The 23,396-nt window shown below is 44.9% G+C and overlaps 59 non-coding genes across 59 annotated transcripts; all 59 read left to right on the top strand.

Annotated features, from left to right (window-relative positions):
* The first annotated feature begins 244 nt into the window (after positions 1-244).
* Positions 245-316, top strand: trnah-gug (transfer RNA histidin (anticodon GUG)). Its single transcript has one exon. It is a non-coding gene; the product is annotated as a tRNA-His (tRNA).
* A 287-nt stretch (positions 317-603) lies between these two features.
* Positions 604-675, top strand: trnae-uuc (transfer RNA glutamic acid (anticodon UUC)). The gene has a single exon. It is a non-coding gene; the product is annotated as a tRNA-Glu (tRNA).
* A 195-nt stretch (positions 676-870) lies between these two features.
* trnar-acg (transfer RNA arginine (anticodon ACG)) lies at positions 871-943 on the top strand. Its single transcript has one exon. It is a non-coding gene; the product is annotated as a tRNA-Arg (tRNA).
* A 73-nt stretch (positions 944-1,016) lies between these two features.
* On the top strand, positions 1,017-1,089 carry trnam-cau (transfer RNA methionine (anticodon CAU)). Its single transcript has one exon. It is a non-coding gene; the product is annotated as a tRNA-Met (tRNA).
* Positions 1,090-1,467: 378 nt separating this feature from the next.
* trnah-gug (transfer RNA histidin (anticodon GUG)) lies at positions 1,468-1,539 on the top strand. Its single transcript has one exon. It is a non-coding gene; the product is annotated as a tRNA-His (tRNA).
* A 275-nt stretch (positions 1,540-1,814) lies between these two features.
* Positions 1,815-1,886, top strand: trnae-uuc (transfer RNA glutamic acid (anticodon UUC)). The gene has a single exon. It is a non-coding gene; the product is annotated as a tRNA-Glu (tRNA).
* A 195-nt stretch (positions 1,887-2,081) lies between these two features.
* Positions 2,082-2,154, top strand: trnar-acg (transfer RNA arginine (anticodon ACG)). Its single transcript has one exon. It is a non-coding gene; the product is annotated as a tRNA-Arg (tRNA).
* Positions 2,155-2,249: 95 nt separating this feature from the next.
* On the top strand, positions 2,250-2,322 carry trnam-cau (transfer RNA methionine (anticodon CAU)). The gene has a single exon. It is a non-coding gene; the product is annotated as a tRNA-Met (tRNA).
* Positions 2,323-3,059: 737 nt separating this feature from the next.
* On the top strand, positions 3,060-3,131 carry trnae-uuc (transfer RNA glutamic acid (anticodon UUC)). Its single transcript has one exon. It is a non-coding gene; the product is annotated as a tRNA-Glu (tRNA).
* A 195-nt stretch (positions 3,132-3,326) lies between these two features.
* On the top strand, positions 3,327-3,399 carry trnar-acg (transfer RNA arginine (anticodon ACG)). The gene has a single exon. It is a non-coding gene; the product is annotated as a tRNA-Arg (tRNA).
* Positions 3,400-3,494: 95 nt separating this feature from the next.
* Positions 3,495-3,567, top strand: trnam-cau (transfer RNA methionine (anticodon CAU)). Its single transcript has one exon. It is a non-coding gene; the product is annotated as a tRNA-Met (tRNA).
* A 737-nt stretch (positions 3,568-4,304) lies between these two features.
* Positions 4,305-4,376, top strand: trnae-uuc (transfer RNA glutamic acid (anticodon UUC)). The gene has a single exon. It is a non-coding gene; the product is annotated as a tRNA-Glu (tRNA).
* Positions 4,377-4,571: 195 nt separating this feature from the next.
* trnar-acg (transfer RNA arginine (anticodon ACG)) lies at positions 4,572-4,644 on the top strand. The gene has a single exon. It is a non-coding gene; the product is annotated as a tRNA-Arg (tRNA).
* Positions 4,645-4,739: 95 nt separating this feature from the next.
* Positions 4,740-4,812, top strand: trnam-cau (transfer RNA methionine (anticodon CAU)). The gene has a single exon. It is a non-coding gene; the product is annotated as a tRNA-Met (tRNA).
* A 737-nt stretch (positions 4,813-5,549) lies between these two features.
* Positions 5,550-5,621, top strand: trnae-uuc (transfer RNA glutamic acid (anticodon UUC)). Its single transcript has one exon. It is a non-coding gene; the product is annotated as a tRNA-Glu (tRNA).
* Positions 5,622-5,816: 195 nt separating this feature from the next.
* Positions 5,817-5,889, top strand: trnar-acg (transfer RNA arginine (anticodon ACG)). The gene has a single exon. It is a non-coding gene; the product is annotated as a tRNA-Arg (tRNA).
* A 95-nt stretch (positions 5,890-5,984) lies between these two features.
* trnam-cau (transfer RNA methionine (anticodon CAU)) lies at positions 5,985-6,057 on the top strand. Its single transcript has one exon. It is a non-coding gene; the product is annotated as a tRNA-Met (tRNA).
* Positions 6,058-6,794: 737 nt separating this feature from the next.
* trnae-uuc (transfer RNA glutamic acid (anticodon UUC)) lies at positions 6,795-6,866 on the top strand. Its single transcript has one exon. It is a non-coding gene; the product is annotated as a tRNA-Glu (tRNA).
* A 195-nt stretch (positions 6,867-7,061) lies between these two features.
* trnar-acg (transfer RNA arginine (anticodon ACG)) lies at positions 7,062-7,134 on the top strand. Its single transcript has one exon. It is a non-coding gene; the product is annotated as a tRNA-Arg (tRNA).
* A 95-nt stretch (positions 7,135-7,229) lies between these two features.
* trnam-cau (transfer RNA methionine (anticodon CAU)) lies at positions 7,230-7,302 on the top strand. The gene has a single exon. It is a non-coding gene; the product is annotated as a tRNA-Met (tRNA).
* Positions 7,303-7,680: 378 nt separating this feature from the next.
* trnah-gug (transfer RNA histidin (anticodon GUG)) lies at positions 7,681-7,752 on the top strand. Its single transcript has one exon. It is a non-coding gene; the product is annotated as a tRNA-His (tRNA).
* A 288-nt stretch (positions 7,753-8,040) lies between these two features.
* On the top strand, positions 8,041-8,112 carry trnae-uuc (transfer RNA glutamic acid (anticodon UUC)). The gene has a single exon. It is a non-coding gene; the product is annotated as a tRNA-Glu (tRNA).
* Positions 8,113-8,307: 195 nt separating this feature from the next.
* On the top strand, positions 8,308-8,380 carry trnar-acg (transfer RNA arginine (anticodon ACG)). Its single transcript has one exon. It is a non-coding gene; the product is annotated as a tRNA-Arg (tRNA).
* A 95-nt stretch (positions 8,381-8,475) lies between these two features.
* On the top strand, positions 8,476-8,548 carry trnam-cau (transfer RNA methionine (anticodon CAU)). The gene has a single exon. It is a non-coding gene; the product is annotated as a tRNA-Met (tRNA).
* A 378-nt stretch (positions 8,549-8,926) lies between these two features.
* On the top strand, positions 8,927-8,998 carry trnah-gug (transfer RNA histidin (anticodon GUG)). Its single transcript has one exon. It is a non-coding gene; the product is annotated as a tRNA-His (tRNA).
* A 288-nt stretch (positions 8,999-9,286) lies between these two features.
* On the top strand, positions 9,287-9,358 carry trnae-uuc (transfer RNA glutamic acid (anticodon UUC)). Its single transcript has one exon. It is a non-coding gene; the product is annotated as a tRNA-Glu (tRNA).
* Positions 9,359-9,553: 195 nt separating this feature from the next.
* trnar-acg (transfer RNA arginine (anticodon ACG)) lies at positions 9,554-9,626 on the top strand. The gene has a single exon. It is a non-coding gene; the product is annotated as a tRNA-Arg (tRNA).
* Positions 9,627-9,721: 95 nt separating this feature from the next.
* On the top strand, positions 9,722-9,794 carry trnam-cau (transfer RNA methionine (anticodon CAU)). Its single transcript has one exon. It is a non-coding gene; the product is annotated as a tRNA-Met (tRNA).
* Positions 9,795-10,172: 378 nt separating this feature from the next.
* trnah-gug (transfer RNA histidin (anticodon GUG)) lies at positions 10,173-10,244 on the top strand. Its single transcript has one exon. It is a non-coding gene; the product is annotated as a tRNA-His (tRNA).
* Positions 10,245-10,531: 287 nt separating this feature from the next.
* Positions 10,532-10,603, top strand: trnae-uuc (transfer RNA glutamic acid (anticodon UUC)). The gene has a single exon. It is a non-coding gene; the product is annotated as a tRNA-Glu (tRNA).
* A 195-nt stretch (positions 10,604-10,798) lies between these two features.
* Positions 10,799-10,871, top strand: trnar-acg (transfer RNA arginine (anticodon ACG)). The gene has a single exon. It is a non-coding gene; the product is annotated as a tRNA-Arg (tRNA).
* Positions 10,872-13,251: 2,380 nt separating this feature from the next.
* On the top strand, positions 13,252-13,323 carry trnah-gug (transfer RNA histidin (anticodon GUG)). The gene has a single exon. It is a non-coding gene; the product is annotated as a tRNA-His (tRNA).
* A 288-nt stretch (positions 13,324-13,611) lies between these two features.
* On the top strand, positions 13,612-13,683 carry trnae-uuc (transfer RNA glutamic acid (anticodon UUC)). The gene has a single exon. It is a non-coding gene; the product is annotated as a tRNA-Glu (tRNA).
* Positions 13,684-13,878: 195 nt separating this feature from the next.
* Positions 13,879-13,951, top strand: trnar-acg (transfer RNA arginine (anticodon ACG)). Its single transcript has one exon. It is a non-coding gene; the product is annotated as a tRNA-Arg (tRNA).
* A 95-nt stretch (positions 13,952-14,046) lies between these two features.
* Positions 14,047-14,119, top strand: trnam-cau (transfer RNA methionine (anticodon CAU)). The gene has a single exon. It is a non-coding gene; the product is annotated as a tRNA-Met (tRNA).
* A 737-nt stretch (positions 14,120-14,856) lies between these two features.
* Positions 14,857-14,928, top strand: trnae-uuc (transfer RNA glutamic acid (anticodon UUC)). Its single transcript has one exon. It is a non-coding gene; the product is annotated as a tRNA-Glu (tRNA).
* Positions 14,929-15,123: 195 nt separating this feature from the next.
* Positions 15,124-15,196, top strand: trnar-acg (transfer RNA arginine (anticodon ACG)). The gene has a single exon. It is a non-coding gene; the product is annotated as a tRNA-Arg (tRNA).
* A 95-nt stretch (positions 15,197-15,291) lies between these two features.
* On the top strand, positions 15,292-15,364 carry trnam-cau (transfer RNA methionine (anticodon CAU)). The gene has a single exon. It is a non-coding gene; the product is annotated as a tRNA-Met (tRNA).
* A 378-nt stretch (positions 15,365-15,742) lies between these two features.
* On the top strand, positions 15,743-15,814 carry trnah-gug (transfer RNA histidin (anticodon GUG)). The gene has a single exon. It is a non-coding gene; the product is annotated as a tRNA-His (tRNA).
* A 288-nt stretch (positions 15,815-16,102) lies between these two features.
* trnae-uuc (transfer RNA glutamic acid (anticodon UUC)) lies at positions 16,103-16,174 on the top strand. The gene has a single exon. It is a non-coding gene; the product is annotated as a tRNA-Glu (tRNA).
* A 360-nt stretch (positions 16,175-16,534) lies between these two features.
* On the top strand, positions 16,535-16,607 carry trnam-cau (transfer RNA methionine (anticodon CAU)). The gene has a single exon. It is a non-coding gene; the product is annotated as a tRNA-Met (tRNA).
* A 378-nt stretch (positions 16,608-16,985) lies between these two features.
* On the top strand, positions 16,986-17,057 carry trnah-gug (transfer RNA histidin (anticodon GUG)). Its single transcript has one exon. It is a non-coding gene; the product is annotated as a tRNA-His (tRNA).
* A 288-nt stretch (positions 17,058-17,345) lies between these two features.
* trnae-uuc (transfer RNA glutamic acid (anticodon UUC)) lies at positions 17,346-17,417 on the top strand. The gene has a single exon. It is a non-coding gene; the product is annotated as a tRNA-Glu (tRNA).
* Positions 17,418-17,612: 195 nt separating this feature from the next.
* trnar-acg (transfer RNA arginine (anticodon ACG)) lies at positions 17,613-17,685 on the top strand. The gene has a single exon. It is a non-coding gene; the product is annotated as a tRNA-Arg (tRNA).
* A 95-nt stretch (positions 17,686-17,780) lies between these two features.
* trnam-cau (transfer RNA methionine (anticodon CAU)) lies at positions 17,781-17,853 on the top strand. The gene has a single exon. It is a non-coding gene; the product is annotated as a tRNA-Met (tRNA).
* Positions 17,854-18,231: 378 nt separating this feature from the next.
* On the top strand, positions 18,232-18,303 carry trnah-gug (transfer RNA histidin (anticodon GUG)). The gene has a single exon. It is a non-coding gene; the product is annotated as a tRNA-His (tRNA).
* A 288-nt stretch (positions 18,304-18,591) lies between these two features.
* Positions 18,592-18,663, top strand: trnaa-ugc (transfer RNA alanine (anticodon UGC)). The gene has a single exon. It is a non-coding gene; the product is annotated as a tRNA-Ala (tRNA).
* Positions 18,664-19,026: 363 nt separating this feature from the next.
* Positions 19,027-19,099, top strand: trnam-cau (transfer RNA methionine (anticodon CAU)). The gene has a single exon. It is a non-coding gene; the product is annotated as a tRNA-Met (tRNA).
* A 378-nt stretch (positions 19,100-19,477) lies between these two features.
* On the top strand, positions 19,478-19,549 carry trnah-gug (transfer RNA histidin (anticodon GUG)). The gene has a single exon. It is a non-coding gene; the product is annotated as a tRNA-His (tRNA).
* Positions 19,550-19,836: 287 nt separating this feature from the next.
* trnae-uuc (transfer RNA glutamic acid (anticodon UUC)) lies at positions 19,837-19,908 on the top strand. The gene has a single exon. It is a non-coding gene; the product is annotated as a tRNA-Glu (tRNA).
* A 195-nt stretch (positions 19,909-20,103) lies between these two features.
* trnar-acg (transfer RNA arginine (anticodon ACG)) lies at positions 20,104-20,176 on the top strand. Its single transcript has one exon. It is a non-coding gene; the product is annotated as a tRNA-Arg (tRNA).
* Positions 20,177-20,271: 95 nt separating this feature from the next.
* On the top strand, positions 20,272-20,344 carry trnam-cau (transfer RNA methionine (anticodon CAU)). The gene has a single exon. It is a non-coding gene; the product is annotated as a tRNA-Met (tRNA).
* Positions 20,345-21,081: 737 nt separating this feature from the next.
* On the top strand, positions 21,082-21,153 carry trnae-uuc (transfer RNA glutamic acid (anticodon UUC)). The gene has a single exon. It is a non-coding gene; the product is annotated as a tRNA-Glu (tRNA).
* A 195-nt stretch (positions 21,154-21,348) lies between these two features.
* Positions 21,349-21,421, top strand: trnar-acg (transfer RNA arginine (anticodon ACG)). The gene has a single exon. It is a non-coding gene; the product is annotated as a tRNA-Arg (tRNA).
* Positions 21,422-21,516: 95 nt separating this feature from the next.
* Positions 21,517-21,589, top strand: trnam-cau (transfer RNA methionine (anticodon CAU)). The gene has a single exon. It is a non-coding gene; the product is annotated as a tRNA-Met (tRNA).
* A 378-nt stretch (positions 21,590-21,967) lies between these two features.
* Positions 21,968-22,039, top strand: trnah-gug (transfer RNA histidin (anticodon GUG)). The gene has a single exon. It is a non-coding gene; the product is annotated as a tRNA-His (tRNA).
* Positions 22,040-22,327: 288 nt separating this feature from the next.
* trnae-uuc (transfer RNA glutamic acid (anticodon UUC)) lies at positions 22,328-22,399 on the top strand. Its single transcript has one exon. It is a non-coding gene; the product is annotated as a tRNA-Glu (tRNA).
* Positions 22,400-22,762: 363 nt separating this feature from the next.
* trnam-cau (transfer RNA methionine (anticodon CAU)) lies at positions 22,763-22,835 on the top strand. Its single transcript has one exon. It is a non-coding gene; the product is annotated as a tRNA-Met (tRNA).
* A 378-nt stretch (positions 22,836-23,213) lies between these two features.
* On the top strand, positions 23,214-23,285 carry trnah-gug (transfer RNA histidin (anticodon GUG)). Its single transcript has one exon. It is a non-coding gene; the product is annotated as a tRNA-His (tRNA).
* The last annotated feature ends 111 nt before the right edge of the window (positions 23,286-23,396 follow it).

Below are 23,396 nucleotides of genomic sequence, written 5' to 3'. Positions count from 1 at the left end.
GTGCAGTTAATCACAACATCTACGAACAGGGAAAACGAATTTGATTCCAGCTTTTACTTAACTTTGCAAGTACTTTAGAAAAAAGCCTACAGTGGATCATGTAACAGTAGGCTCTTGTTATGATCCGGTAAGTGTTGTTGCACATCTTTCCTCCGATGCATATATCCAGTCATGTGCCGTACAATCAGTTGACAAGCCTATTGCCTGGGAAGAGAGCAAGATCTTTGCTAGTGGATGGTGGGGAGCCGTGATCGTATAGTGGTTAGTACTCTGCGTTGTGGCCGCAGCAACCCCGGTTCGAATCCGGGTCACGGCAAGTCCTTTAAGCTTGCAGCAGGCTTTTCTTGCCTGTCTTTGGAATCATTTAAAGTAAAACAGGTGCATGTCTTGTTTTTCGGTAGTACTGCTTCAGCAAAGCGTTGTGCAACATGGCGTGAGGATGAGGCATGTGTCTGCTTGTCAGATTATTCTACCTTTCGTTTCTGGATGCTTGAGAAAATTCTTACGGATGCAAACACTTAGGAAATTGTCCTGCATGAGGGCCTATTTCTAAACTCAAGAGTCTAATGACATAATTTTCCTTGTGCCTTTTTAACCTTGGAGTCCCATATGGTCTAGCGGTTAGGATTCCTGGTTTTCACCCAGGCGGCCCGGGTTCAACTCCCGGTATGGGAAGCTTCTTGCTGGCTGAGGAAAGCAGAGTGATGCCTTAACATTTTGCTGGGTTTCAATGGCGATCCTGAAAGAACTTCTAATAGTGCAGCTTGGGTGTTGGGATCTTGCTTTACTTCAGAGCTAAGAGGCCCATTTTGGTGTGACATAGGCCTGAAATGTCCTCTTATCCACTTTGCCTGACAGTTTCTTGCCGGTGGGCCAGTGGCGCAATGGATAACGCGTCTGACTACGGATCAGAAGATTCTAGGTTCGACTCCTGGCTGGCTCCCCAACATCCGCTAAGATTACTTTGGTTCTTGCCATCCCCTGTGATGCTGGCAGGTAACTAGCTGCATGCCTGAGCCTCGTTAGCGCAGTAGGTAGCGCGTCAGTCTCATAATCTGAAGGTCGTGAGTTCGATCCTCACACGGGGCATTGATCATTTTTAAATAAGAAACATGCTCGTAATATCCTAAGAGACTCACCTTGTTTTGTTTGGAGCATGGTAAGTGAAGGAGTTTAAGCACCAGTATCTACAATAAAGACTTATGTTCTCCTTGCACATACATGTGCAGTTAATCACAACATCTACGAACAGGGAAAACGAATCTGATTCCAGCTTTTACTTAACTTTGCAAGTACTTTAGAAAAAAGCCTACAGTGGATCATGTAACAGTAGGCTCTTGTTATGATCCGGTAAGTGTTGTTGCACATCTTTCCTCCGATGCATATATCCAGTCATGTGCCGTACAATCAGTTGACAAGCCTATTGCCTGGGAAGAGAGCAAGATCTTTGCTAGTGGATGGTGGGGAGCCGTGATCGTATAGTGGTTAGTACTCTGCGTTGTGGCCGCAGCAACCCCGGTTCGAATCCGGGTCACGGCAAGTCCTTTAAGCTTGCAGCCTGTCTTTGGAATCATTTAAAGTAAAACAGGTGCATGTCTTGTTTTTCGGTAGTACTGCTTCAGCAAAGCGTTGTGCAACATGGCGTGAGGATGAGGCATGTGTCTGCTTGTCAGATTATTCTACCTTTCGTTCTCTGGATGCTTGAGAAAATTCTTACGGATGCAAACACTTAGGAAATTGTCCTGCATGAGGGCCTATTTCTAAACTCAAGAGTCTAACGACATAATTTTCCTTGTGCCTTTTTAACCTTGGAGTCCCATATGGTCTAGCGGTTAGGATTCCTGGTTTTCACCCAGGCGGCCCGGGTTCAACTCCCGGTATGGGAAGCTTCTTGCTGGCTGAGGAAAGCAGAGTGATGCCTTAACATTTTGCTGGGTTTCAATGGCGATCCTGTTGGAACTTCTAATAGTGCAGCTTGGGTGTTGGGATCTTGCTTTACTTCAGAGCTAAGAGGCCCATTTTGGTGTGACATAGGCCTGAAATGTCCTCTTATCCACTTTGTCTGACAGTTTCTTGCCGGTGGGCCAGTGGCGCAATGGATAACGCGTCTGACTACGGATCAGAAGATTCTAGGTTCGACTCCTGGCTGGCTCGGCTCCTCTGCTTTTGTCGCTCCCCAACATTCGCTAAGATTACTTTGGTTCTTGCCATCCCCTGTGGTGCTGGCAGGTAACTAGTTGCATGCCTGAGCCTCGTTAGCGCAGTAGGTAGCGCGTTAGTCTCATAATCTGAAGGTCGTGAGTTCGATCCTCACACGGGGCATTGATCAATTTTAAATGAGAAACATGCTCGTAATATCCTAAGAGACTCACCTTGTTTTGTTTGGAGCATGGTAAGTGAAGGTGGTTAAGCACCAGTATCTACAATAAAGACTTATGTTCTCCTTGCACATATATGTGCAGTTAATCACAACATCTACGAACAGGGAAAACGAATCTGATTCCAGCTTTTACTTAACTTTGCAAGTACTTTAGAAAAAAGCCTACAGTGGATCATGTAACAGTAGGCTCTTGTTATGATCCGGTAAGTGTTGTTGCACATCTTTCCTCCGATGCATATATCCAGTCATGTGCCGTACAATCAGTTGACAAGCCTATTGCCTGGGAAGAGAGCAAGATCTTTGCTAGTGGATGGTGGGGTGCCGTGATCGTATAGTGGTTAGTACTCTGCGTTGTGGCTGCAGCAACCCCGGTTCGAATCCGGGTCCCGGAAAGTCCTTTAAGCTTGCAGCAGGCTTTTCTTGCCTGTCTTTGGAATCATTTAAAGTAAAACAGGTGCATGTCTTGTTTTTCGGTAGTACTGCTTCAGCAAAGCGTTGTGCAACATGGCGTGAGGATGAGGCATGTGTCTGCTTGTCAGATTATTCTAAATTTCGTTTCTGGATGCTTGAGAAAATTCTTACGGATGCAAACACTTAGGAAATTGTCCTGAGTGAGGGCCTATTTCTAAACTCAAGAGTCTAATGACATAATTTTCCTTGTGCCTTTTTAACCTTGGAGTCCCATATGGTCTAGCGGTTAGGATTCCTGGTTTTCACCCAGGCGGCCCGGGTTCAACTCCCGGTATGGGAAGCTCTTTGCTGGCTGAGGAAAGCAGAGTGCTGCCTTAACATTTTGCTGGGTTTCAATGGCGATCCTGTTGGAACTTCTAATAGTGCAGCTTGGGTGTTGGGATCTTGCTTTACTTCAGAGCTAAGAAGCCCATTTTGGTGTGACATAGACCTGAAATGTCCTCTTATCCACTTTGCCTGACAGTTTCTTGCCGGTGGGCCAGTGGCGCAATGGATAACGCGTCTGACTACGGATCAGAAGTTTCTAGGTTCGACTCCTGGCTGGCTCGGCTCCTCTGCTTTTGTCGCTGCCCAACATTCGCTAAGATTACTTTGGTTCTTGCCATCCCCTGTGGTGCTGGCAGGTAACTAGCTGCATGCCTGAGCCTTGTTAGCGCAGTAGGTAGCGCGTCAGTCTCATAATCTGAAGGTCGTGAGTTCGATCCTCACACGGGGCATTGATCATTTTTAAATAAGAAACATGCTCGTACTATCCTAAGAGACTCACCTTGTTTTGTTTGGAGCATGGTAAGTGAAGGAGTTTAAGCACCAGTATCTACAATAAAGACTTTCTTTCTCCTTGCACATACATGTGCAGTTAATCACAACATCTACGAACAGGGAAAACGAATCTGATTCCAGCTTTTACTTAACTTTGCAAGTACTTTAGAAAAAAGCCTACAGTGGATCATGTAACAGTAGGCTCTTGTTATGATCCGGTAAGTGTTGTTGCACATCTTTCCTCCGATGCATATATCCAGTCATGTGCCGTACAATCAGTTGACAAGCCTATTGCCTGGGAAGAGAGCAAGATCTTTGCTAGTGGATGGTGGGGTGCCGTGATCGTATAGTGGTTAGTACTCTGCGTTGTGGCCGCAGCAACCCCGGTTCGAATCCGGGTCCCGGCAAGTCCTTTTAGCTTGCAGCAGGCTTTTCTTGCCTGTCTTTGGAATCATTTAAAGTAAAACAGGTGCATGTCTTGTTTTTCGGTAGTACTGCTTCAGCAAAGCGTTGTGCAACATGGCGTGAGGATGAGGCATGTGTCTGCTTGTCAGATTATTCTAAATTTCGTTTCTGGATGCTTGAGAAAATTCTTACGGATGCAAACACTTAGGAAATTGTCCTGTATGAGGGCCTATTTCTAAACTCAAGAGTCTAATGACATAATTTTCCTTGTGCCTTTTTAACCTTGGAGTCCCATATGGTCTAGCGGTTAGGATTCCTGGTTTTCACCCAGGCGGCCCGGGTTCAACTCCCGGTATGGGAAGCTTCTTGCTGGCTGAGGAAAGCAGAGTGATGCCTTAACATTTTGCTGGGTTTCAATGGCGATCCTGTTGGAACTTCTAATAGTGCAGCTTGGGTGTTGGGATCTTGCTTTACTTCAGAGCTAAGAGGCCCATTTTGGTGTGACATAGGCCTGAAATGTCCTCTTATCCACTTTGCCTGACAGTTTCTTGCCGGTGGGCCAGTGGCGCAATGGATAACGCGTCTGACTACGGATCAGAAGATTCTAGGTTCGACTCCTGGCTGGCTCGGCTCCTCTGCTTTTGTCGCTCCCCAACATCCGCTAAGATTACTTTGGTTCTTGCCATCCCCTGTGATGCTGGCAGGTAACTAGCTGCATGCCTGAGCCTCGTTAGCGCAGTAGGTAGCGCGTCAGTCTCATAATCTGAAGGTCGTGAGTTCGATCCTCACACGGGGCATTGATCATTTTTAAATAAGAAACATGCTCGTAATATCCTAAGAGACTCACCTTGTTTTGTTTGGAGCATGGTAAGTGAAGGAGTTTAAGCACCAGTATCTACAATAAAGACTTATGTTCTCCTTGCACATACATGTGCAGTTAATCACAACATCTACGAACAGGGAAAACGAATCTGATTCCAGCTTTTACTTAACTTTGCAAGTACTTTAGAAAAAAGCCTACAGTGGATCATGTAACAGTAGGCTCTTGTTATGATCCGGTAAGTGTTGTTGCACATCTTTCCTCCGATGCATATATCCAGTCATGTGCCGTACAATCAGTTGACAAGCCTATTGCCTGGGAAGAGAGCAAGATCTTTGCTAGTGGATGGTGGGGTGCCGTGATCGTATAGTGGTTAGTACTCTGCGTTGTGGCCGCAGCAACCCCGGTTCGAATCCGGGTCCCGGCAAGTCCTTTTAGCTTGCAGCAGGCTTTTCTTGCCTGTCTTTGGAATCATTTAAAGTAAAACAGGTGCATGTCTTGTTTTTCGGTATTACTGCTTCAGCAAAGCGTTGTGCAACATGGCGTGAGGATGAGGCATGTGTCTGCTTGTCAGATTATTCTAAATTTCGTTTCTGGATGCTTGAGAAAATTCTTACGGATGCAAACACTTAGGAAATTGTCCTGTATGAGGGCCTATTTCTAAACTCAAGAGTCTAATGACATAATTTTCCTTGTGCCTTTTTAACCTTGGAGTCCCATATGGTCTAGCGGTTAGGATTCCTGGTTTTCACCCAGGCGGCCCGGGTTCAACTCCCGGTATGGGAAGCTTCTTGCTGGCTGAGGAAAGCAGAGTGATGCCTTAACATTTTGCTGGGTTTCAATGGCGATCCTGAAAGAACTTCTAATAGTGCAGCTTGGGTGTTGGGATCTTGCTTTACTTCAGAGCTAAGAGGCCCATTTTGGTGTGACATAGGCCTGAAATGTCCTCTTATCCACTTTGCCTGACAGTTTCTTGCCGGTGGGCCAGTGGCGCAATGGATAACGCGTCTGACTACGGATCAGAAGATTCTAGGTTCGACTCCTGGCTGGCTCGGCTCCTCTGCTTTTGTCGCTCCCCAACATCCGCTAAGATTACTTTGGTTCTTGCCATCCCCTGTGATGCTGGCAGGTAACTAGCTGCATGCCTGAGCCTCGTTAGCGCAGTAGGTAGCGCGTCAGTCTCATAATCTGAAGGTCGTGAGTTCGATCCTCACACGGGGCATTGATCATTTTTAAATAAGAAACATGCTCGTAATATCCTAAGAGACTCACCTTGTTTTGTTTGGAGCATGGTAAGTGAAGGAGTTTAAGCACCAGTATCTACAATAAAGACTTATGTTCTCCTTGCACATACATGTGCAGTTAATCACAACATCTACGAACAGGGAAAACGAATCTGATTCCAGCTTTTACTTAACTTTGCAAGTACTTTAGAAAAAAGCCTACAGTGGATCATGTAACAGTAGGCTCTTGTTATGATCCGGTAAGTGTTGTTGCACATCTTTCCTCCGATGCATATATCCAGTCATGTGCCGTACAATCAGTTGACAAGCCTATTGCCTGGGAAGAGAGCAAGATCTTTGCTAGTGGATGGTGGGGAGCCGTGATCGTATAGTGGTTAGTACTCTGCGTTGTGGCCGCAGCAACCCCGGTTCGAATCCGGATCACGGCAAGTCCTTTAAGCTTGCAGCAGGCTTTTCTTGCCTGTCTTTGGAATCATTTAAAGTAAAACAGGTGCATGTCTTGTTTTTCGGTAGTACTGCTTCAGCAAAGCGTTGTGCAACATGGCGTGAGGATGAGGCATGTGTCTGCTTGTCAGATTATTCTACCTTTCGTTTCTGGATGCTTGAGAAAATTCTTACGGATGCAAACACTTAGGAAATTGTCCTGCATGAGGGCCTATTTCTAAACTCAAGAGTCTAATGACATAATTTTCCTTGTGCCTTTTTAACCTTGGAGTCCCATATGGTCTAGCGGTTAGGATTCCTGGTTTTCACCCAGGCGGCCCGGGTTCAACTCCCGGTATGGGAAGCTTCTTGCTGGCTGAGGAAAGCAGAGTGATGCCTTAACATTTTGCTGGGTTTCAATGGCGATCCTGAAAGAACTTCTAATAGTGCAGCTTGGGTGTTGGGATCTTGCTTTACTTCAGAGCTAAGAGGCCCATTTTGGTGTGACATAGGCCTGAAATGTCCTCTTATCCACTTTGCCTGACAGTTTCTTGCCGGTGGGCCAGTGGCGCAATGGATAACGCGTCTGACTACGGATCAGAAGATTCTAGGTTCGACTCCTGGCTGGCTCGGCTCCTCTGCTTTTGTCGCTCCCCAACATCCGCTAAGATTACTTTGGTTCTTGCCATCCCCTGTGATGCTGGCAGGTAACTAGCTGCATGCCTGAGCCTCGTTAGCGCAGTAGGTAGCGCGTCAGTCTCATAATCTGAAGGTCGTGAGTTCGATCCTCACACGGGGCATTGATCATTTTTAAATAAGAAACATGCTCGTAATATCCTAAGAGACTCACCTTGTTTTGTTTGGAGCATGGTAAGTGAAGGAGTTTAAGCACCAGTATCTACAATAAAGACTTATGTTCTCCTTGCACATACATGTGCAGTTAATCACAACATCTACGAACAGGGAAAACGAATCTGATTCCAGCTTTTACTTAACTTTGCAAGTACTTTAGAAAAAAGCCTACAGTGGATCATGTAACAGTAGGCTCTTGTTATGATCCGGTAAGTGTTGTTGCACATCTTTCCTCCGATGCATATATCCAGTCATGTGCCGTACAATCAGTTGACAAGCCTATTGCCTGGGAAGAGAGCAAGATCTTTGCTAGTGGATGGTGGGGAGCCGTGATCGTATAGTGGTTAGTACTCTGCGTTGTGGCCGCAGCAACCCCGGTTCGAATCCGGGTCACGGCAAGTCCTTTAAGCTTGCAGCAGGCTTTTCTTGCCTGTCTTTGGAATCATTTAAAGTAAAACAGGTGCATGTCTTGTTTTTCGGTAGTACTGCTTCAGCAAAGCGTTGTGCAACATGGCGTGAGGATGAGGCATGTGTCTGCTTGTCAGATTATTCTACCTTTCGTTCTCTGGATGCTTGAGAAAATTCTTACGGATGCAAACACTTAGGAAATTGTCCTGCATGAGGGCCTATTTCTAAACTCAAGAGTCTAACAACATAATTTTCCTTGTGCCTTTTTAACCTTGGAGTCCCATATGGTCTAGCGGTTAGGATTCCTGGTTTTCACCCAGGTGGCCCGGGTTCAACTCCCGGTATGGGAAGCTTCTTGCTGGCTGAGGAAAGCAGAGTGATGCCTTAACATTTTGCTGGGTTTCAATGGCGATCCTGTTGGAACTTCTAATAGTGCAGCTTGGGTGTTGGGATCTTGCTTTACTTCAGAGCTAAGAGGCCCATTTTGGTGTGACATAGGCCTGAAATGTCCTCTTATCCACTTTGTCTGACAGTTTCTTGCCGGTGGGCCAGTGGCGCAATGGATAACGCGTCTGACTACGGATCAGAAGATTCTAGGTTCGACTCCTGGCTGGCTCGGCTCCTCTGCTTTTGTCGCTCCCCAACATCCGCTAAGATTACTTTGGTTCTTGCCATCCCCTGTGATGCTGGCAGGTAACTAGCTCCATGCCTGAGCCTCGTTAGCGCAGTAGGTAGCGCGTCAGTCTCATAATCTGAAGGTCGTGAGTTCGATCCTCACACGGGGCATTGATCATTTTTAAATAAGAAACATGCTCGTAATATCCTAAGAGACTCACCTTGTTTTGTTTGGAGCATGGTAAGTGAAGGTGGTTAAGCACCAGTATCTACAATAAAGACTTATGTTCTCCTTGCACATACATGTGCAGTTAATCACAACATCTACGAACAGGGAAAACGAATCTGATTCCAGCTTTTACTTAACTTTGCAAGTACTTTAGAAAAAAGCCTACAGTGGATCATGTAACAGTAGGCTCTTGTTATGATCCGGTAAGTGTTGTTGCACATCTTTCCTCCGATGCATATATCCAGTCATGTGCCGTACAATCAGTTGACAAGCCTATTGCCTGGGAAGAGAGCAAGATCTTTGCTAGTGGATGGTGGGGTGCCGTGATCGTATAGTGGTTAGTACTCTGCGTTGTGGCCGCAGCAACCCCGGTTCGAATCCGGGTCACGGCAAGTCCTTTAAGCTTGCAGCAGGCTTTTCTTGCCTGTCTTTGGAATCATTTAAAGTAAAACAGGTGCATGTCTTGTTTTTCGGTAGTACTGCTTCAGCAAAGCGTTGTGCAACATGGCGTGAGGATGAGGCATGTGTCTGCTTGTCAGATTATTCTACCTTTCGTTCTCTGGATGCTTGAGAAAATTCTTACGGATGCAAACACTTAGGAAATTGTCCTGCATGAGGGCCTATTTCTAAACTCAAGAGTCTAACGACATAATTTTCCTTGTGCCTTTTTAACCTTGGAGTCCCATATGGTCTAGCGGTTAGGATTCCTGGTTTTCACCCAGGCGGCCCGGGTTCAACTCCCGGTATGGGAAGCTTCTTGCTGGCTGAGGAAAGCAGAGTGATGCCTTAACATTTTGCTGGGTTTCAATGGCGATCCTGTTGGAACTTCTAATAGTGCAGCTTGGGTGTTGGGATCTTGCTTTACTTCAGAGCTAAGAGGCCCATTTTGGTGTGACATAGGCCTGAAATGTCCTCTTATCCACTTTGTCTGACAGTTTCTTGCCGGTGGGCCAGTGGCGCAATGGATAACGCGTCTGACTACGGATCAGAAGATTCTAGGTTCGACTCCTGGCTGGCTCGGCTCCTCTGCTTTTGTCGCTCCCCAACATTCGCTAAGATTACTTTGGTTCTTGCCATCCCCTGTGGTGCTGGCAGGTAACTAGCTGCATGCCTGAGCCTCGTTAGCGCAGTAGGTAGCGCGTCAGTCTCATAATCTGAAGGTCGTGAGTTCGATCCTCACACGGGGCATTGATCAATTTTAAATGAGAAACATGCTCGTAATATCCTAAGAGACTCACCTTGTTTTGTTTGGAGCATGGTAAGTGAAGGTGGTTAAGCACCAGTATCTACAATAAAGACTTATATTCTCCTTGCACATACATGTGCAGTTAATCACAACATCTACGAACAGGGAAAACGAATCTGATTCCAGCTTTTACTTAACTTTGCAAGTACTTTAGAAAAAAGCCTACAGTGGATCATGTAACAGTAGGCTCTTGTTATGATCCGGTAAGTGTTGTTGCACATCTTTCCTCCGATGCATATATCCAGTCATGTGCCGTACAATCAGTTGACAAGCCTATTGCCTGGGAAGAGAGCAAGATCTTTGCTAGTGGATGGTGGGGTGCCGTGATCGTATAGTGGTTAGTACTCTGCGTTGTGGCCGCAGCAACCCCGGTTCGAATCCGGGTCACGGCAAGTCCTTTAAGCTTGCAGCAGGCTTTTCTTGCCTGTCTTTGGAATCATTTAAAGTAAAACAGGTGCATGTCTTGTTTTTCGGTAGTACTGCTTCAGCAAAGCGTTGTGCAACATGGCGTGAGGATGAGGTATGTGTCTGCTTGTCAGATTATTCTAAATTTCGTTTCTGGATGCTTGAGAAAATTCTTACGGATGCAAACACTTAGGAAATTGTCCTGCATGAGGGCCTATTTCTAAACTCAAGAGTCTAATGACATAATTTTCCTTGTGCCTTTTTAACCTTGGAGTCCCATATGGTCTAGCGGTTAGGATTCCTGGTTTTCACCCATGCGGCCCGGGTTCAACTCCCGGTATGGGAAGCTTCTTGCTGGCTGAGGAAAGCAGAGTGATGCCTTAACATTTTGCTGGGTTTCAATGGCGATCCTGTTGGAACTTCTAATAGTGCAGCTTGGGTGTTGGGATCTTGCTTTACTTCAGAGCTAAGAGGCCCATTTTGGTGTGACATAGACCTGAAATGTCCTCTTATCCACTTTGCCTGACAGTTTCTTGCCGGTGGGCCAGTGGCGCAATGGATAACGCGTCTGACTACGGATCAGAAGATTCTAGGTTCGACTCCTGGCTGGCTCGGCTCCTCTGCTTTTGTCGCTCCCCAACATCCGCTAAGATTACTTTGGTTCTTGCCATCCCCTGTGATGCTGGCAGGTAACTAGCTGCGTGCCTGAGCCTCGTTGGCGCTACCTGGAACACAAGCGCCGGCTTTCAGCACGCCAATCGTGTCACTCTTCTTCCAACGCCGCTTCCATTTCTCTCCAATCAGCTCACGGCACAGCGTCCATTTCTTACCAATGAAATCTACTCCTCGGTTATCCCGTCCATTTCTTACCAATCAAAACCCCTGGCGTGTCTCCATTTCTTGCCAATCAAATCGCAGCGCTTGCCCGATGCTCTGTCCATTTTTAACCAATTAAATGTTTCTCCACCGCGGGCCTTCCATTTCTGACCAATCAAAATCCTCGCCACCTTAAAGCGTGGCTTAAAGAGATACACTCTTTAAAAAATTACACTCTTTGATTTTGAGTGTGAATTCAAACGAATTCCTTTGAAATTCAATTCATAATTTAAGTCTGGTAAGTAAAAAAAAACATATTATAAAAACCACCTTCAAGTATATTAAATATTGTGGCGTCTGTTATACTATATAAAATATTGTGGTATCTGTTATACTATATAAAATATAGAGGTACACCTGTTATACTATGTAAAATATTGTGGCATCTTTTTTACTATATATATATATTGTGGCATCTGTTATACTATATAAAATATAGTGGTACATGTGTTATACTATGTAAAATAAATAGTGGTACACCTGTTATACTATATAAAATATAGTGGTAAACCTGTTATACTATATAAAATATTGTGGCCTCTGTTATACTGTATAAAATATAGTGGTACACCTGTTATACTATATAAAATATAGTGGTACACCTGTTATACTATATAAAATATTGTGGCCTCTGTTATACTGTATAAAATATAGTGGTACACCTGTTATACTATATAAAATATAGTGGTTCACCTGTTATACTATATAAAATATAGTGGTACACCTGTTACACTATATAAAATATTGTGGCGTCTGTTATACTATATAAAATATTGTGGCATCTTTTTTACTATATAAATATTGTGGCATCTGTTATAGTATATAAAATATAGTGGTACACGTGTTATACTTTGTAAAATATTGTGGTATACCTGTTTTACTATGTAAAATAAATGCTGGTATACCTGTCATACTATATAAAATATTGAGATATACCTTTAATACTATATAAAATTGTGTGGTATACCTTTAATACTATATAAAATATTGTGGCATCTGTTATACTATATAAAATATAGTGGTACACTTGTTATACTATATAAAATATAGTGGTAAACCTGTTATCCTATATAAAATATTGTGATATAACTTTAATACTGTATAAAATATTGTGGTATACCTTTAATAGTATATAAAATATTCTGGTATCTACAATATTGTGGTATACATTTTATACTATGTAAAATATTTTGGTATACCTGTTATAATATATAGAACACTGTGGTATACATATTATACTATGTAACAATTTGTGATAAGCCTTTTATAGTACATAAAATGTATTTTTTTTCACATAATTTAGAGATTAACAGTAAATTAAGATTAGTGTATAGAAAAACGTGTTTAAATGCCTCTAAATTTCAGTAGATTTTAGGTACATTTAAAATCTAAGCTGCTGTTCTTTGATAGCACACCGGGATTTGAACTCGCGACCTTTGTATCTGCCCCGATCTTCCCTTTAGCTCAGAAAATGACAATAATAATATAAAAAGAAACATATTCAACGAAATAAACACTGCAGTTCTTTAAAAGAGGCAGAACCATTTCATTTTTCAGTTTTTGCTCGATGGTTAACTTTTCTTTTTCTCGCTTTCTTTCCTTTTCCCTTCTTCCCCCTTCTTCCCTCCATTTTTTCTTCTTCCCACGGCAAAGCAGACTATTGTTCCCCAGCTTTGGCGCAGTAGGTAGCGCGTTAGTCTCATAATCTGAAGGTCATGAGTTCGATCCTCACACGGGGCATTGATCAATTTTAAATGAGAAACATGCTCGTAATATCCTAAGAGACTCACCTTGTTTTGTTTGGAGCATGGTAAGTGAAGGAGTTTAAGCACCAGTATCTACAATAAAGACTTATGTTCTCCTTGCACATACATGTGCAGTTAATCACAACATCTACGAACAGGGAAAACGAATCTGATTCCAGCTTTTACTTAACTTTGCAAGTACTTTAGAAAAAAGCCTACAGTGGATCATGTAACAGTAGGCTCTTGTTATGATCCGGTAAGTGTTGTTGCACATCTTTCCTCCGATGCATATATCCAGTCATGTGCCGTACAATCAGTTGACAAGCCTATTGCCTGGGAAGAGAGCAAGATCTTTGCTAGTGGATGGTGGGGAGCCGTGATCGTATAGTGGTTAGTACTCTGCGTTGTGGCCGCAGCAACCCCGGTTCGAATCCGGGTCACGGCAAGTCCTTTAAGCTTGCAGCAGGCTTTTCTTGCCTGTCTTTGGAATCATTTAAAGTAAAACAGGTGCATGTCTTGTTTTTCGGTAGTACTGCTTCAGCAAAGCGTTGTGCAACATGGCGTGAGGATGAGGCATGTGTCTGCTTGTCAGATTATTCTACCTTTCGTTCTCTGGATGCTTGAGAAAATTCTTACGGATGCAAACACTTAGGAAATTGTCCTGCATGAGGGCCTATTTCTAAACTCAAGAGTCTAACAACATAATTTTCCTTGTGCCTTTTTAACCTTGGAGTCCCATATGGTCTAGCGGTTAGGATTCCTGGTTTTCACCCAGGTGGCCCGGGTTCAACTCCCGGTATGGGAAGCTTCTTGCTGGCTGAGGAAAGCAGAGTGATGCCTTAACATTTTGCTGGGTTTCAATGGCGATCCTGTTGGAACTTCTAATAGTGCAGCTTGGGTGTTGGGATCTTGCTTTACTTCAGAGCTAAGAGGCCCATTTTGGTGTGACATAGGCCTGAAATGTCCTCTTATCCACTTTGTCTGACAGTTTCTTGCCGTTGGGCCAGTGGCGCAATGGATAACGCGTCTGACTACGGATCAGAAGATTTTAGGTTCGACTCCTGGCTGGCTCGGCTCCTCTGCTTTTGTCGCTCCCCAACATCCGCTAAGATTACTTTGGTTCTTGCCATCCCCTGTGATGCTGGCAGGTAACTAGCTGCATGCCTGAGCCTCGTTAGCGCAGTAGGTAGCGCGTCAGTCTCATAATCTGAAGGTCGTGAGTTCGATCCTCACACGGGGCATTGATCATTTTTAAATAAGAAACATGCTCGTAATATCCTAAGAGACTCACCTTGTTTTGTTTGGAGCATGGTAAGTGAAGGAGTTTAAGCACCAGTATCTACAATAAAGACTTATGTTCTCCTTGCACATACATGTGCAGTTAATCACAACATCTACGAACAGGGAAAACGAATCTGATTCCAGCTTTTACTTAACTTTGCAAGTACTTTAGAAAAAAGCCTACAGTGGATCATGTAACAGTAGGCTCTTGTTATGATCCGGTAAGTGTTGTTGCACATCTTTCCTCCGATGCATATATCCAGTCATGTGCCGTACAATCAGTTGACAAGCCTATTGCCTGGGAAGAGAGCAAGATCTTTGCTAGTGGATGGTGGGGTGCAGTGATCGTATAGTGGTTAGTACTTTGCGTTGTGGCCGCAGCAACCCCGGTTCGAATCCGGGTCAAGGCAAGTCCTTTAAGCTTGCAGCAGGCTTTTCTTGCCTGTCTTTGGAATCATTTAAAGTAAAACAGGTGCATGTCTTGTTTTTCGGTAGTACTGCTTCAGCAAAGCGTTGTGCAACATGGCGTGAGGATGAGGCATGTGTCTGCTTGTCAGATTATTCTAAATTTCGTTTCTGGATGCTTGAGAAAATTCTTACGGATGCAAACACTTAGGAAATTGTCCTGCATGAGGGCCTATTTCTAAACTCAAGAGTCTAATGACATAATTTTCCTTGTGCCTTTTTAACCTTGGAGTCCCATATGGTCTAGCGGTTAGGATTCCTGGTTTTCACCCAGGCGGCCCGGGTTCAACTCCCGGTATGGGAAGCTTCTTGCTGGCTGAGGAAAGCAGAGTGATGCCATATCATTTTGCTGGGTTTCAATGGCGATCCTGTTGGAACTTCTAATAGTGCAGCTTGGGTGTTGGGATCTTGCTTTACTTCAGAGCTAAGAGGCCCATTTTGGTGTGACATAGACCTGAAATGTCCTCTTATCCACTTTGCCTGACAGTTTCTTGCCGGTGGGCCAGTGGCGCAATGGATAACGCGTCTGACTACGGATCAGAAGATTCTAGGTTCGACTCCTGGCTGGCTCGGCTCCTCTGCTTTTGTCGCTCCCCAACATTCGCTAAGATTACTTTGGTTCTTGCCATCCCCTGTGGTGCTGGCAGGTAACTAGCTGCATGCCTGAGCCTCGTTAGCGCAGTAGGTAGCGCGTCAGTCTCATAATCTGAAGGTCGTGAGTTCGATCCTCACACGGGGCATTGATCATTTTTAAATAAGAAACATGCTCGTAATATCCTAAGAGACTCACCTTGTTTTGTTTGGAGCATGGTAAGTGAAGGAGTTTAAGCACCAGTATCTACAATAAAGACTTATGTTCTCCTTGCACATACATGTGCAGTTAATCACAACATCTACGAACAGGGAAAACGAATCTGATTCCAGCTTTTACTTAACTTTGCAAGTACTTTAGAAAAAAGCCTACAGTGGATCATGTAACAGTAGGCTCTTGTTATGATCCGGTAAGTGTTGTTGCACATCTTTCCTCCGATGCATATATCCAGTCATGTGCCGTACAATCAGTTGACAAGCCTATTGCCTGGGAAGAGAGCAAGATCTTTGCTAGTGGATGGTGGGGTGCCGTGATCGTATAGTGGTTAGTACTCTGCGTTGTGGCCGCAGCAACCCCGGTTCGAATCCGGGTCACGGCAAGTCCTTTAAGCTTGCAGCAGGCTTTTCTTGCCTGTCTTTGGAATCATTTAAAGTAAAACAGGTGCATGTCTTGTTTTTTGGTAGTACTGCTTCAGCAAAGCGTTGTGCAACATGGCGTGAGGATGAGGCATGTGTCTGCTTGTCAGATTATTCTACCTTTCGTTCTCTGGATGCTTGAGAAAATTCTTACGGATGCAAACACTTAGGAAATTGTCCTGCATGAGGGCCTATTTCTAAACTCAAGAGTCTAACGACATAATTTTCCTTGTGCCTTTTTAACCTTGGAGTCCCATATGGTCTAGCGGTTAGGATTCCTGGTTTTCACCCAGGGGGCCCGGGTTCAACTCCCGGTATGGGAAGCTTCTTGCTGGCTGAGGAAAGCAGAGTGATGCCTTAACATTTTGCTGGGTTTCAATGGCGATCCTGAAAGAACTTCTAATAGTGCAGCTTGGGTGTTGGGATCTTGCTTTACTTCAGAGCTAAGAGGCCCATTTTGGTGTGACATAGGCCTGAAATGTCCTCTTATCCACTTTGTCTGACAGTTTCTTGCCGGTTCAGTGGCGCAATGGATAACGCGTCTGACTACGGATCAGAAGATTCTAGGTTCGACTCCTGGCTGGCTCGGCTCCTCTGCTTTTGTCGCTCCCCAACATTCGCTAAGATTACTTTGGTTCTTGCCATCCCCTGTGGTGCTGGCAGGTAACTAGCTGCATGCCTGAGCCTTGTTAGCGCAGTAGGTAGCGCGTCAGTCTCATAATCTGAAGGTCGTGAGTTCGATCCTCACACGGGGCATTGATCAATTTTAAATGAGAAACATGCTCGTAATATCCTAAGAGACTCACCTTGTTTTGTTTGGAGCATGGTAAGTGAAGGTGGTTAAGCACCAGTATCTACAATAAAGACTTATGTTCTCCTTGCACATATATGTGCAGTTAATCACAACATCTACGAACAGGGAAAACGAATCTGATTCCAGCTTTTACTTAACTTTGCAAGTACTTTAGAAAAAAGCCTACAGTGGATCATGTAACAGTAGGCTCTTGTTATGATCCGGTAAGTGTTGTTGCACATCTTTCCTCCGATGCATATATCCAGTCATGTGCCGTACAATCAGTTGACAAGCCTATTGCCTGGGAAGAGAGCAAGATCTTTGCTAGTGGATGGTGGGGAGCCGTGATCGTATAGTGGTTAGTACTCTGCGTTGTGGCCGCAGCAACCCCGGTTCGAATCCGGGTCACGGCAAGTCCTTTAAGCTTGCAGCAGGCTTTTCTTGCCTGTCTTTGGAATCATTTAAAGTAAAACAGGTGCATGTCTTGTTTTTCGGTAGTACTGCTTCAGCAAAGCGTTGTGCAACATGGCGTGAGGATGAGGCATGTGTCTGCTTGTCAGATTATTCTACCTTTCGTTCTCTGGATGCTTGAGAAAATTCTTACGGATGCAAACACTTAGGAAATTGTCCTGCATGAGGGCCTATTTCTAAACTCAAGAGTCTAACGACATAATTTTCCTTGTGCCTTTTTAACCTTGGAGTCCCATATGGTCTAGCGGTTAGGATTCCTGGTTTTCACCCAGGCGGCCCGGGTTCAACTCCCGGTATGGGAAGCTTCTTGCTGGCTGAGGAAAGCAGAGTGATGCCTTAACATTTTGCTGGGTTTCAATGGCGATCCTGTTGGAACTTCTAATAGTGCAGCTTGGGTGTTGGGATCTTGCTTTACTTCAGAGCTAAGAGGCCCATTTTGGTGTGACATAGACCTGAAATGTCCTCTTATCCACTTTGCCTGACAGTTTCTTGCCGGTGGGCCAGTGGCGCAATGGATAACGCGTCTGACTACGGATCAGAAGATTCTAGGTTCGACTCCTGGCTGGCTCGGCTCCTCTGCTTTTGTCGCTCCCCAACATCCGCTAAGATTACTTTGGTTCTTGCCATCCCCTGTGATGCTGGCAGGTAACTAGCTGCATGCCTGAGCCTCGTTAGCGCAGTAGGTAGCGCGTCAGTCTCATAATCTGAAGGTCGTGAGTTCGATCCTCACACGGGGCATTGATCATTTTTAAATAAGAAACATGCTCGTAATATCCTAAGAGACTCACCTTGTTTTGTTTGGAGCATGGTAAGTGAAGGAGTTTAAGCACCAGTATCTACAATAAAGACTTATGTTCTCCTTGCACATACATGTGCAGTTAATCACAACATCTACGAACAGGGAAAACGAATCTGATTCCAGCTTTTACTTAACTTTGCAAGTACTTTAGAAAAAAGCCTACAGTGGATCATGTAACAGTAGGCTCTTGTTATGATCCGGTAAGTGTTGTTGCACATCTTTCCTCCGATGCATATATCCAGTCATGTGCCGTACAATAAGTTGACAAGCCTATTGCCTGGGAAGAGAGCAAGATCTTTGCTAGTGGATGGTGGGGTGCCGTGATCGTATAGTGGTTAGTACTCTGCGTTGTGGCCGCAGCAACCCCGGTTCGAATCCGGGTCACGGCAAGTCCTTTAAGCTTGCAGCAGGCTTTTCTTGCCTGTCTTTGGAATCATTTAAAGTAAAACAGGTGCATGTCTTGTTTTTCGGTAGTACTGCTTCAGCAAAGCGTTGTGCAACATGGCGTGAGGATGAGGCATGTGTCTGCTTGTCAGATTATTCTACCTTTCGTTCTCTGGATGCTTGAGAAAATTCTTACGGATGCAAACACTTAGGAAATTGTCCTGCATGAGGGCCTATTTCTAAACTCAAGAGTCTAACGACATAATTTTCCTTGTGCCTTTTTAACCTTGGAGTCCCATATGGTCTAGCGGTTAGGATTCCTGGTTTGCACCCAGGCGGCCCTGGTTCAACTCCCGGTATGGGAAGCTTCTTGCTGGCTGAGGAAAGCAGAGTGATGCCTTAACATTTTGCTGGGTTTCAATGGCGATCCTGTTGGAACTTCTAATAGTGCAGCTTGGGTGTTGGGATCTTGCTTTACTTCAGAGCTAAGAGGCCCATTTTGGTGTGACATAGACCTGAAATGTCCTCTTATCCACTTTACCTGACAGTTTCTTGCCGGTGGGCCAGTGGCGCAATGGATAACGCGTCTGACTACGGATCAGAAGATTCTAGGTTCGACTACTGGCTGGCTCGGCTCCTCTGCTTTTGTCGCTCCCCAACATTCGCTAAGATTACTTTGGTTCTTGCCATCCCCTGTGGTGCTGGCAGGTAACTAGCTGCATGCTTGAGCCTCGTTAGCACAGTAGGTAGCGCGTCAGTCTCATAATCTGAAGGTCGTGAGTTCGATCCTCACACGGGGCATTGATCATTTTTAAATAAGAAACATGCTCGTAATATCCTAAGAGACTCACCTTGTTTTGTTTGGAGCATGGTAAGTGAAGGAGTTTAAGCACCAGTATCTACAATAAAGACTTATATTCTCCTTGCACATACATGTGCAGTTAATCACAACATCTACGAACAGGGAAAACGAATCTGATTCCAGCTTTTACTTAACTTTGCAAGTACTTTAGAAAAAAGCCTACAGTGGATCATGTAACAGTAGGCTCTTGTTATGATCCGGTAAGTGTTGTTGCACATCTTTCCTCCGATGCATATATCCAGTCATGTGCCGTACAATCAGTTGACAAGCCTATTGCCTGGGAAGAGAGCAAGATCTTTGCTAGTGGATGGTGGGGTGCCGTGATCGTATAGTGGTTAGTACTCTGCGTTGTGGCCGCAGCAACCCCGGTTCGAATCCGGGTCACGGCAAGTCCTTTAAGCTTGCAGCAGGCTTTTCTTGCCTGTCTTTGGAATCATTTAAAGTAAAACAGGTGCATGTCTTGTTTTTCGGTAGTACTGCTTTAGCAAAGCGTTGTGCAACATGGCGTGAGGATGAGGCATGTGTCAGCTTGTCAGATTATTCTACCTTTCGTTTCTGGATGCTTGAGAAAATTCTTACGGATGCAAACACTTAGGAAATTGTCCTGTATGAGGTCCTATTTCCAAACTCAAGAGTCTAATGACATACTTTTCCTTGTGCCTTTTTAACCTTGGAGTCCCATATGGTCTAGCGGTTAGGATTCCTGGTTTTCACCCAGGCGGCCCGGGTTCAACTCCCGGTATGGGAAGCTTCTTGCTGGCTGAGGAAAGCAGAGTGATGCCTTAACATTTTGCTGGGTTTCAATGGCGATCCTGAAAGAACTTCTAATAGTGCAGCTTGGGTGTTGGGATCTTGCTTTACTTCAGAGCTAAGAGGCCCAGTTTGGTGTGACATAGGCCTGAAATGTCCTCTTATCCACTTTGCCTGACAGTTTCTTGCCGGTGGGCCAGTGGCGCAATGGATAACGCGTCTGACTACGGATCAGAAGATTCTAGGTTCGACTCCTGGCTGGCTCGGCTCCTCTGCTTTTGTCGCTCCCCAACATTCGCTAAGATTACTTTGGTTCTTGCCATCCCCTGTGGTGCTGGCAGGTAACTAGCTGCGTGCCTGAGCCTCGTTAGCGCAGTAGGTAGCGCTTTAGTCTCATAATCTGAAGGTCATGAGTTCGATCCTCACACGGGGCATTGATCAATTTTAAATGAGAAACATGCTCGTAATATCCTAAGAGACTCACCTTGTTTTGTTTGGAGCATGGTAAGTGAAGGTGGTTAAGCACCAGTATCTACAATAAAGACTTATGTTCTCCTTGCACATATATGTGCAGTTAATCACAACATCTACGAACAGGGAAAACAAATCTGATTCCAGCTTTTACTTAACTTTGCAAGTACTTTAGAAAAAAGCCTACAGTGGATCATGTAACAGTAGGCTCTTGTTATGATCCGGTAAGTGTTGTTGCACATCTTTCCTCCGATGCATATATCCAGTCATGTGCCGTACAATCAGTTGACAAGCCTATTGCCTGGGAAGAGAGCAAGATCTTTGCTAGTGGATGGTGGGGTGCCGTGATCGTATAGTGGTTAGTACTCTGCGTTGTGGCCGCAGCAACCCCGGTTCGAATCTGGGTCACGGCAAGTCCTTTAAGCTTGCAGCAGGCTTTTCTTGCCTGTCTTTGGAATCATTTAAAGTAAAACAGGTGCATGTCTTGTTTTTCGGTAGTACTGCTTCAGCAAAGCATTGTGCAACATGGCGTGAGGATGAGGCATGTGTCTGCTTGTCAGATTATTCTAAATTTCGTTTCTGGATGCTTGAGAAAATTCTTACGGATGCAAACACTTAGGAAATTGTCCTGCATGAGGGCCTATTTCTAAACTCAAGAGTCTAATGACATAATTTTCCTTGTGCCTTTTTAACCTTGGAGTCCCATATGGTCTAGCGGTTAGGATTCCTGGTTTTCACCCAGGCGGCCCGGGTTCAACTCCCGGTATGGGAAGCTTCTTGCTGGCTGAGGAAAGCAGAGTGATGCCTTAACATTTTGCTGGGTTTCAATGGCGATCCTGTTGGAACTTCTAATAGTGCAGCTTGGGTGTTGGGATCTTGCTTTACTTCAGAGCTAAGAGGCCCATTTTGGTGTGACATAGACCTGAAATGTCCTCTTATCCACTTTGCCTGACAGTTTCTTGCCGGTGGGCCAGTGGCGCAATGGATAACGCGTCTGACTACGGATCAGAAGATTCTAGGTTCGACTCCTGGCTGGCTCGGCTCCTCTGCTTTTGTCGCTCCCCAACATCCGCTAAGATTACTTTGGTTCTTGCCATCCCCTGTGATGCTGGCAGGTAACTAGCTGCATGCCTGAGCCTCGTTAGCGCAGTAGGTAGCGCGTCAGTCTCATAATCTGAAGGTCGTGAGTTCGATCCTCACACGGGGCATTGATCATTTTTAAATAAGAAACATGCTCGTAATATCCTAAGAGACTCACCTTGTTTTGTTTGGAGCATGGTAAGTGAAGGAGTTTAAGCACCAGTATCTACAATAAAGACTTATGTTCTCCTTGCACATACATGTGCAGTTAATCACAACATCTACGAACAGGGAAAACGAATCTGATTCCAGCTTTTACTTAACTTTGCAAGTACTTTAGAAAAAAGCCTACAGTGGATCATGTAACAGTAGGCTCTTGTTATGATCCGGTAAGTGTTGTTGCACATCTTTCCTCCGATGCATATATCCAGTCATGTGCCGTACAATCAGTTGACAAGCCTATTGCCTGGGAAGAGAGCAAGATCTTTGCTAGTGGATGGTGGGGTGCCGTGATCGTATAGTGGTTAGTACTCTGCGTTGTGGCCGCAGCAACCCCGGTTCGAATCCGGGTCACGGCAAGTCCTTTAAGCTTGCAGCAGGCTTTTCTTGCCTGTCTTTGGAATCATTTAAAGTAAAACAGGTGCATGTCTTGTTTTTCGGTAGTACTGCTTCAGCAAAGCGTTGTGCAACATGGCGTGAGGATGAGGCATGTGTCTGCTTGTCAGATTATTCTACCTTTCGTTCTCTGGATGCTTGAGAAAATTCTTACGGATGCAAACACTTAGGAAATTGTCCTGCATGAGGGCCTATTTCTAAACTCAAGAGTCTAACGACATAATTTTCCTTGTGCCTTTTTAACCTTGGAGTCCCATATGGTCTAGCGGTTAGGTTTCCTGGTTTTCACCCAGGCGGCCCGGGTTCAACTCCCGGTATGGGAAGCTTCTTGCTGGCTGAGGAAAGCAGAGTGATGCCTTAACATTTTGCTGGGTTTCAATGGCGATCCTGAAAGAACTTCTAATAGTGCAGCTTGGGTGTTGGGATCTTGCTTTACTTCAGAGCTAAGAGGCCCATTTTGGTGTGACATAGGCCTGAAATGTCCTCTTATCCACTTTGCCTGACAGTTTCTTGCCGGTGGGCCAGTGGCGCAATGGATAACGCGTCTGACTACGGATCAGCAGATTCTAGGTTCGACTCCTGGCTGGCTCGGCTCCCCTGCTTTTGTCGCTCCCCAACATCCGCTAAGATTACTTTGGTTCTTGCCATCCCCTGTGATGCTGGCAGGTAACTAGCTGCATGCCTGAGCCTCGTTAGTGCAGTAGGTAGTGCGTCAGTCTCATAATCTGAAGGTCGTGAGTTCGATCCTCACACGGGGCATTGATCATTTTTAAATAAGAAACATGCTCGTAATATCCTAAGAGACTCACCTTGTTTTGTTTGGAGCATGGTAAGTGAAGGAGTTTAAGCACCAGTATCTACAATAAAGACTTATGTTCTCCTTGCACATACATGTGCAGTTAATCACAACATCTACGAACAGGGAAAACGAATCTGATTCCAGCTTTTACTTAACTTTGCAAGTACTTTAGAAAAAAGCCTACAGTGGATCATGTAACAGTAGGCTCTTGTTATGATCCGGTAAGTGTTGTTGCACATCTTTCCTCCGATGCATATATCCAGTCATGTGCCGTACAATCAGTTGACAAGCCTATTGCCTGGGAAGAGAGCAAGATCTTTGCTAGTGGATGGTGGGGTGCCGTGATCGTATAGTGGTTAGTACTCTGCGTTGTGGCCGCAGCAACCCCGGTTCGAATCCGGGTCACGGCAAGTCCTTTAAGCTTGCAGCAGGCTTTTCTTGCCTGTCTTTGGAATCATTTAAAGTAAAACAGGTGCATGTCTTGTTTTTCGGTAGTACTGCTTCAGCAAAGCGTTGTGCAA

The sequence above is a fragment of the Astyanax mexicanus genome, chromosome 25, assembly GCF_023375975.1.
Source record: "Astyanax mexicanus isolate ESR-SI-001 chromosome 25, AstMex3_surface, whole genome shotgun sequence".
NCBI classification, from domain to species: Eukaryota; Metazoa; Chordata; class Actinopteri; order Characiformes; family Acestrorhamphidae; genus Astyanax; species Astyanax mexicanus.
This window is presented reverse-complemented; position numbering and strand designations above follow the sequence as displayed.